This window comes from Lactuca virosa, chromosome 7 (genome assembly GCF_052849685.1).
Source record: "Lactuca virosa cultivar CGN04683 chromosome 7, Lactuca_virosa_CGN04683_v6, whole genome shotgun sequence".
Classification (NCBI taxonomy): domain Eukaryota; kingdom Viridiplantae; phylum Streptophyta; class Magnoliopsida; order Asterales; family Asteraceae; genus Lactuca; species Lactuca virosa.
Genome location: NC_136432.1, coordinates 47,461,208 through 47,470,278, shown reverse-complemented (window position 1 = coordinate 47,470,278; position 9,071 = coordinate 47,461,208). Strand labels below are relative to the sequence as shown.

The following is a 9,071-nucleotide window of genomic DNA, read 5'->3' as shown; positions in this document are numbered from 1 at the left end:
TTTGACCCATAAAAGTATCATACTTATTGCTCTTTACCATTATTAGCAATGCAGAAAAACATTATAGAAATGGCCCATGTGCAGAAAAAGATTACAAAACTTGTCCTTATGGTGGAAAAATATTACATAATTAGTCCCTAGGAAGAAATATATCATGTAATTAGACCTTGACTCCGTGAGGCAAAAAAAAACATTATAGTAATATATCATGAGGCAAGAAAATATTACATAACTGGTTACCAATGGTGGGATTTTTTGTGCTATTTAAAAAAGGAAGTATGTTGATATAACTATAATTGGTTGATTTGTCACAGTATAATGTTAAAATGATGAAACATTGATCGGTTGTTGCCCTTAACAAAAGTCAAGGACATACATTATCAAATGTTGGATATCCTACTTGTGTAGGTCCGTCTTCACTCATGGTCAGTTATTGTCGTTTCTCGCGTCACAAGTAAAATAGAATTGAAGCTACTCATATTTGACGAGAAAGGCCGTCCAACTAATAAAACAAAAAATGTTTTTTACAAAGAGGTCCTTTAACGATTATAGATATTTAAACATTTCATTTTTATTTTCAGACATTTCAATGTTACTAATAATGTTAAGTTTGTTTTTGTTAATTTTTTTGTTATTGTGCCAACTTTTTTTATACATTTATATGTATTTTTTTATATGTTCCCGCGGGTCATAATCTAGTAACCAATTAAAAATGAGAGTAAATTACACGAATCGTCCCTCGATTAGGTACCAAAAAGCGTGTTTAGTCCCTATTTTCAAAAATTAACTCGGACCGTTCCTATGTTTCAATTTCCTTGCATAGTTAGTCCCTATCGCCGTTAGCCGTTAGTGGTTTCCGTTTAAGTGCCCCAAAAGCTCGTTTAGTCCCTCGTTTCTTTTAAATTTATCATTTTAGTCCCTCGTTTCATTTTAAAAGAATATATTGTCATTTTTTATTTTATTTTTTCACTTATTTATAATTTATCAATTAAATTAGATTAATTATTAAAAACTTATATCATTTCTCTCTCTCTCTCTCTCTCTCATTTTTTTCTCTATTCTATGTTATCTTTCTCAATTCGGGCAACTATCTAGTATCATCGTCGACAACAATATCCTTTCCAATATGATAACAAAATATCTCATTTATTTAGAGACTGAAATTGAAAATTTCAAACTTCGGGGGCGAAATCAAAACTTGATTTTGATTTCATCATCTGTTTTTAACTAGAGTTCTATTTAAGTGGTCTATGTGGTAAAGCGAGGGCAGCTCTGTTTCCGCCATGGAGACGCAGGAAGAAGGATAATATCAACCTCAAATTGCCCCAAAACGGAGAAAATCTCAAAAAGTCGCGAAGAAGGGGCAAGACGATCGAATCAGTGCGTTGTCAGATTGTTTGCTTCTTGAAATCCTCTCTCGTTTACCTTCCACAAAAGAGGCCATCAGAACAGGTACAATCTCCAAGCGATGGAAACCTCTTTGGACTTTGGTACCTACTCTAATTTTCAAACATGATATTAGTCAGCTGTGGTTCGATTTCGTGTTGTGCGTCGATAAAACCCTAACTTAATGTCGCCAATTGAAGCTTCAAAATTCCAAGTTTACACCAGTTATTACAGTAGAGTTGGATTTGAACCGCAAATCAACAATTGGATTCGTTTTGCTCTGAGATGTAATGTTGAAGATCTTAATATAAGGTTACCTGGTTTTGAAGCGAAGTCGAAGTTTTTGTTAGATCAAATTTTTTTCATCAACACATGTTTTACTGATCTGAAATTACAAGGCTGTATAGTCAATCCGATTGGGGCAATTAGTTGGAAAAATCTTAGGAGTTTGTGTATATCCAGTGGGAAATTAGATGAAGATTTGATTGAAAATATATTATCCGGTAGTCCTCTATTGGAAACTTTGGTATTGCAGATTTGCTGTGGTTTTAGGCGAATCGATATTACTTCAAAGAGCGTTAAGAAGTTCGTGTTCTCTGGATACATTGTTTTTGATAATCCATTGGGTGCCCATATTATCGAAATTAATGCTCCTAATATTTTATCACTGACAATCCGAGGTAACCTGTTTTTGTGGAAGCTTTTGTTGGTAAATGTGTCTTCTTTAGTCGAAGTTAACTTAGATTATAACAAGGTCGGGAATGGGGGCCGGGGCTAGTACATAAAGAAACGGAAGAAGAGATGCTTTAAGGATTTATAATAAAATTTCGCCATGTCAAGGAACTTAAAATTGGAAGTTTCTGTTCAGAGGTAAAATTTCGTTTCCATTGGCAATTTATATCTAACTAAAAAATCATATGATCATTAGTTGTATAGTAGTTTATTGATTATCGTTTGACAAACTTGTTTCAAGTATCCTTCTATTGTCTTCTCAGTCAATCAATGATTATAATATAATGTCATTTTCATTGTCTTCTCACTTGCAGGTTCTTTCTCGTTTGCAAACTAAAGGTTTCATTCTCCCACCAAATACCAAATATGAAGCTTCCAGCTGTTACTCATAACTGTCAATATTAAGGTTATTCTGTTAGATGGAGGTGCTCTTGCATGATCATGGTCCTAAAGGTGATGAGGTTAAGTGATTGATGATGCTTTGAGTTCATGTTTATGCAGTTTAGTTATCAAGAACTGTTTTCATCTTATTTTCCTGTTTCATTTTGTAAAGTTTACTTGGATACCCTTCAAAATAGTGATCATTTGACCTTTTGATGTATGTTTTCTTTATTTAGCCAATGCATTGTTAGTTATTACCTCAATGCATTTATTGTAGTTTAATGGCTTTGTTTTTTGTTCGTAATCTCTGTTCTTCTATGATTTATGACACTGTTCATTCACTAATGAAGCGTTTAAGATTGCTTTAACAAGGGTTTTAGCAATTTAATTCTTATGTACTGTGGGTTCTTTTTGGTGAGAATTGTGAACTATGCAAAGTTAATCCCTAATTCCTCGTTCAGAATGCAAACGAGTTTGACCAGATGACAAAAGATTACCTAAGGGAGGAGGGAGTCATTCCCTCCCAACACACTAAACCCACTCCCACATCATTTTTTCTCTTTTATTTTTCTTCATCTTTCCCAACCCACAACACACGGAAACCCTATCTTTTTGAACCCACTCAACCCATTCAATTAAAAAAAAATACAAAACAATCAAAGGTAAAATCTTAATTAGCAATAGAGTTACCGGCGGTACCACTCCCGCTTCAATGGGTTAGTTAATTGGTTTCACTAACCCACTTCATCATCTCTCTCTACTTTCTCTTTCTCATTTTCTCTTGTACCATGTGTTTTAAAACTTGTACCTTAGTTGTTTTGTATTTTTTTTAATTGAGTGGGTTGAGAAAGATAGGATTTCCGTGTGTTGTGGGTTGGAAAAGATAAAGAAAAAAATAGACAAAAATTAATGTGACAGTGGGTTGGGAGGGAACGACTTCCTCATCCCTAATGGAACCAATGATCGAAATACTATGTTTGTTTAGTTGGCCTTCTTTCACGGTCCGGGCAGCTACCCGAAGCAGACAAGTTCATTCTTTCCATGCCAATGACCCCCGTTGCAAGCATATATGGTTCTTTACTTAGTGGTTCCTGAAAAAAAACGTCTAAGATTGCAGAACGTGCTTCAAAACGTATAATTAATTTGAATTTAGATAATTTGGGATATTATGTTTTGGTATATAATCTATATGCATCTTTAGGGAAATCGGATCAAGTTAGAGAGGTAAGGAAATTAAAGTTAAGGGATTTAAGAAAGATGTGGGGCGTAGTTGGTTGGATATTAATTAAAAACATGTATGCTTTTGGTAATGGGGGACAAGTGTTTTGAACAATATGAAGAGGTTAAGAAGTTGTTTGAAGTTCTTGGTGAGTTAATAGTCAAAGAAGGGTATATTAGTAATTTGACATCTGTTTTCCATGATGTTGGAGAGGATGAGAGAAAGGAGATTCTTTGTGGGCATATTGAAAGGATTCAAATTGTGTTTGGATTGTTGAATAGGAAACCAGGATACGGGTTTGTAAGGATTGTCACACTGTGACGAAGGCTATGTTTGGCATACTAGCTAAAAAGCTAGTTGACAGTTGAAAAACTAGTGAAAAGCTAGCTGTTAAATAAAAAGTTAGCTGATAGTTAAAAATCTAGTTGATAAAAAATGTCATTTGGTAAAACTAATTGAAAATGTAGCTGAAAAATATAAAATGACATTTAAAAAAAATGTGTTTCTTTAACTAATTAAGGGTATATTTGGAAATTTTTAAAAAAAGCTCATAAAAAGCTAGTCTAAGGCTATGTTTGGCGCACATATTTTTCGAGCTTTTTCATGTTGTCGTGTTTGGTAACTCAAAAAGTAGCTTATAAGCTAGCTTTCTAAAAAGCTACTTAGACTAGCTTTTTGAGAGCTTTTTAAAAATTTTCTAAAAGTACCCTCTAATGAATTAGAGAAACACATTCATTTAAAATGTTATTTTATGTCATTTTATATATTTCAGCTAGCTTTTCAGCTAGTTTTACCAAACATAATTTTTTTTATCAGTTAGCTTTTCAGCTGTCAGCTAGCTTTTTATTTAACACCCCGCTCCCGAGTTCAACTTAAGGAGAGAAAAGAAAGGAAATGGGTGGAAATGAGAGGAAAGTAAGAGAGCTTTATGCTCCCGAGTTTCATTAAAGGAAGGAAGTGGAAGGAAATGGAAGGATCACTTTCCCTCCTAACTTTCCTTCCGATTTGGGAGGATTTGAAAAGAAAGAATAAAATGTTTAACTTTCCCTCCTAACAGCTACTTTTCAGCAATCCACTAGCTTTTCAGCTAGTACACCAAACATAGCCTAAGTATCTTTTTAAAAAGCTAGCTTATAAACTATTTTTAGGTTTGCCAAACATGACAACTTAAAAAAGCTCGAAAAATAAACTAGTTTATCAGCTAGTTGTGACACGCCAAACACAACCTAATTATATATCCGAAACTGAGAGCAAATCTATGTCCCACCTTTTTGGGTGAGACAAAAAAAAATTACAAGTTATGCTCTGTTTCCTCGTATCCGGTCCTGTCCGATACATATATACATATATACAGTTGTGTCAACTGACTGGACTCTTTTAGGATCTTTTCCTACCATGAAAGTCCTTGGGTGGAAACTGAAAGTGGGGTTTGAACAATAGGTGAAGATCATGGAAAGAAAGTCAATTCACATTGATAAGAGACCGAAACCAAAATAAATCAAGAGGATAAGGACATATATACCCTATGTAACGCAATGCAAATCTTAGAGTAAACTTGCGATTTTGTAAAGCACATATGCACCACTATCCATTTCTGCAAATCTTAATTACATGCAACAGATTAATTTTACCTGAAAAATTCCAGGAATTAAACTGTTATATGTTAGACGTCAATGTGGCCTTACAAAACTAAATAAACTTTGAGCAATTAATGTACGAGGATGAGTTTAATGTTATATTAAGATATTAAGATTAAGATTAGAGAAAGGATTCATTCTACCTAACCTTATTATATTAGAAGACCAAAAAAAAACTAGTAAACGTTGACTTTGCTCCCCCTCTATACTACAAGGTTGCCCCCATGGCTCCATATATTGCAGGATACCCATTGGTAATGTTACTCAACCCCATCACCAATTTCAAAATGGGAAAACTATTTGTAAGTATTGCATCTTCTTCTTTTGTTTTTATACTTTTCTTGTTATCTGGGAAGGCAGTATAGTTGTCATTTTGATCATTCGTCTGCTGAGTTGGTGTGCAATGATGGTGTTAGTGATGATGCTGTTGCTCGAGAGCAAGAATCCTTTCTGCATCTTAAAGAAATGTATTCTTCTGAAGAGCATTGCCAGATAATGTATGGGTTTTTTCCATGTGCAACCAATGTCCTGAGTCAATTCTTCCTGATTGTTACATACGAGTACCTATTATATCAGGGGGAATATTATGCGAGTGGTGATTGATGAATTTATCGTGCCTTTAGCGAGAGCTTCTGGACCGAATTTAATTATCGGCTTATCGATTCCCTCCCAGAATTTTTAATACTCCTTGGTTGCTTCTCTTTTTTATGTTCTCCATATCAACCACCTTTTTGTTTCTATGCGTCTTTCTGAAAGAGATGATCGTATGATTTTCTATATTTATGAAATTCCAAGTATAGTAGTGATGCAAAGTTTCACCCATCAATTTATCCAATACTAAAAAGGGGTAAATGGCTCTGGACGAACCATGCTGAACCCATCATGTGGGGGTAAATCCTAGAGCACTAGCGATATTATAGGCGTGCAAGGTTTGAACCTTGATCCTCCTGTATGGAATTTTGCACCTCAACGGTGGCGTGAGGACATTTATCTAAAGAGTTCTAGGTATTGAATGGGTTTGCTTGCCTTCAGCATCGATGAACTTGTTTCTTACATTTCTGTTATTGATCGTCTGATTGCAGCAACTGGAATAATGAGTAGTAAAGATAAAGTCAAAAATATGTTGTGATGGGTGTTGGATTGCTAGCTGGATCATCAATACTGCTTCTCACACTTGTATGGGGAATATTTTCATCTGTGCCAAAACAGAATTCGATGTAGAACCTGGTTCTACACAAAGAAATCAAGGGACTCAACTATATTTAACAGGTTTGATTGCATAGAGTTTGCTATTTGCTTGAATATGCTTAAAAAACGTATAAGTTTAATAGTCATTTTCTTTAACTCTGTTCCGTGGAAACAAAGTAAATATGTTGACATTTTTACAAGTTATGGTGCTCTTACAGATATGGAAGAAACCAGTTATCATGCCAAACTTATGTTCTTAGTGCTAATAGTGAAAAATAAAGTGGTACAACTATCAACAGGTTTGCTCTTGCCGTCTGATCTCCTGAGAGTTTTGATAACTAACATGCTCAAAGAACTATTTATGATCATCTGAAAAGTTATCACTCGTCGGCGAGCTTAACATATTGAAGTTTTTAACAGGTTCAGGTGTTCTTACAGAAGATGAAACTAAGTATCATAGAATTGAACTTGGACGAGATTCCGATGGAGGGCAAGATACCAACGAACGAGATAATAGATATCATAATGAGACGTTTAGATGTTGATGGAAGTGGTGACATCGATCAAAAATAATTCAAGTAGGTTGTTACCAAATGGCTCAAGGAAATTAATGTAGCTTCACGTAACCAAAAAAAGCAACCACATGAAGGCAACCAAGTAAGATAGATTGTAATCAAGTTTCAAGAACTTTGATTCGTTCTATAGTATTTCGGATCAATTAAACGTGTATTTTGTGTAGGAAATAGACGAGTACCAACGGGGTGAGGTAAAGGCGAAAGCACCGGAAAAGAAAAAGAAAAAAGCAATAACACTACTGATGGGCGGAATCATAATGCTAATGGTGTTTTGCTGAACCTTTGGTAGAGAGTGTTCAAATATTTTCAGAATCTTTAAACATAGAACCTTTTTATGCATCGTTTGGTTTAGTACCCTTGGCTACAAATGCTAGAACAACCGTCACAACTATTAAATATGCAAATCAGAAGAGCCAGCAAACATCTTTAACTTTCTCCTAGGTTTGTCCCTCTCTTGACGACGTGTTCGTTTAGTTACACCATCTTGACTTATTTACTTTCACCTTGTTCATTATATATTGAGATGCTCATAGACTCATAGTTTGCTTAAAATGCAGATATACCACAAAGTCTTCATGAACAATATCCTAGGCTTGTTTGTTCTAGTATTAGTCATATATATATATATATATATATATATATATATATATATATATATATATATATATATATATATATATATATATATATATATATATATATATATATATATATATATATAGGAAGTGGTTCAAATAAGAACCCAAAAAGATTAACAACTCTAAGAACTATTTTTTAAATAATTTCATTAAGAAATTTTTTTACAAATCAACCATTAATATTATATTAAGCAAGATTTTCTAATCCCTAGTTTACAAACTGTTAGAAATATGGTTTAGTGGAACTTGGAAATCTGAGAATCGTGATAAAACACTTTCAAATCGAAGTATTTGGGTGGTACTCCCAAATCCTCAATTGGATAAGACTCAGAGAAAATCAGAGAGAAAGAAAGAGAATGAGATGGTGTAATTTCGTGAGTACCAGAAAACTGACTAAAAATTGGTTATAAACCTTCCTTGTTTGAAAAAACTGTCAAAACTGTCATATAACAGTTTTTCTCAACAGTCAAAAAATTTACGCGCTGACCTGGCAGCTCGATCCCAGCCAGGGACTCTGCCCCTTGGACCCTGCCAGGGGCTGCCGCCCCTTGAACCCCGCTCCCAGGGGCGCTGCCCCCGGACCCCCGTTCGTTCAGGAGCTTCACCCCTAAATGACAGTATACTTTGATACTTGATCAAACTTAAACAAGTGTGTACTCCACACCTTCCTTACTTGTTTAATATTTATCAAGATCATTTTTAGTCAACAAAGTAATCCCATTACACTTAAATAACATTGATGATAACAAATCACCAACACAAACTAGTTCCCATTTGTTGTTGGTTAGACATTGGACCACCATCGGATCGCCGCCGGACCGCCGTCAGACCACCGATGGACTAACACCAAATTCAATGGCATTTTCTGATCGTATTCACAGCTTAATATAATAAACATTGTAGTTCTAATTTCTTTGGTTATACTTTTTAATACATACCATTTTTTTGCAGCCAAATGTACAAAAAATTTATTAAAAAATAGATTTATGACATAAGAAATTCAATTTTTTTCTTAAATTGTAGATTTCTTAAAAAAAATATAACGTGTATAAAAAATATTCACAGTTTAATAAACATATTAATTCATTAATACATAGTTTAATATTTTCATGCGCATTCATTCATATTTGAACATAAAATTTATATAAAATATACAATTTAATACAATCAATTTTTAGTTTAATATATAAATTTCACAACATAATACAATCTATTATACATTAATTCACATATTCAAAGAATTCAAACCCAAACTTTACCACCACCAACTAACACATGTCACCATCTACCACTTGTGCCACCGGTGCAATCATCA

At 34.0% G+C, this 9,071-nt stretch overlaps 1 pseudogene across 1 annotated transcript; it reads left to right on the top strand.

Moving 5' to 3' along the window:
- The first annotated feature begins 1,307 nt into the window (after window positions 1–1,307).
- Window positions 1,308–2,737, top strand: LOC145126605 (F-box protein At5g03100-like; annotated as a pseudogene). The gene is made up of 2 exons (XR_013716419.1): window positions 1,308–2,256; window positions 2,433–2,737. The product of XR_013716419.1 is annotated as an F-box protein At5g03100-like (transcript).
- Window positions 2,738–9,071: the final 6,334 nt, after the last annotated feature.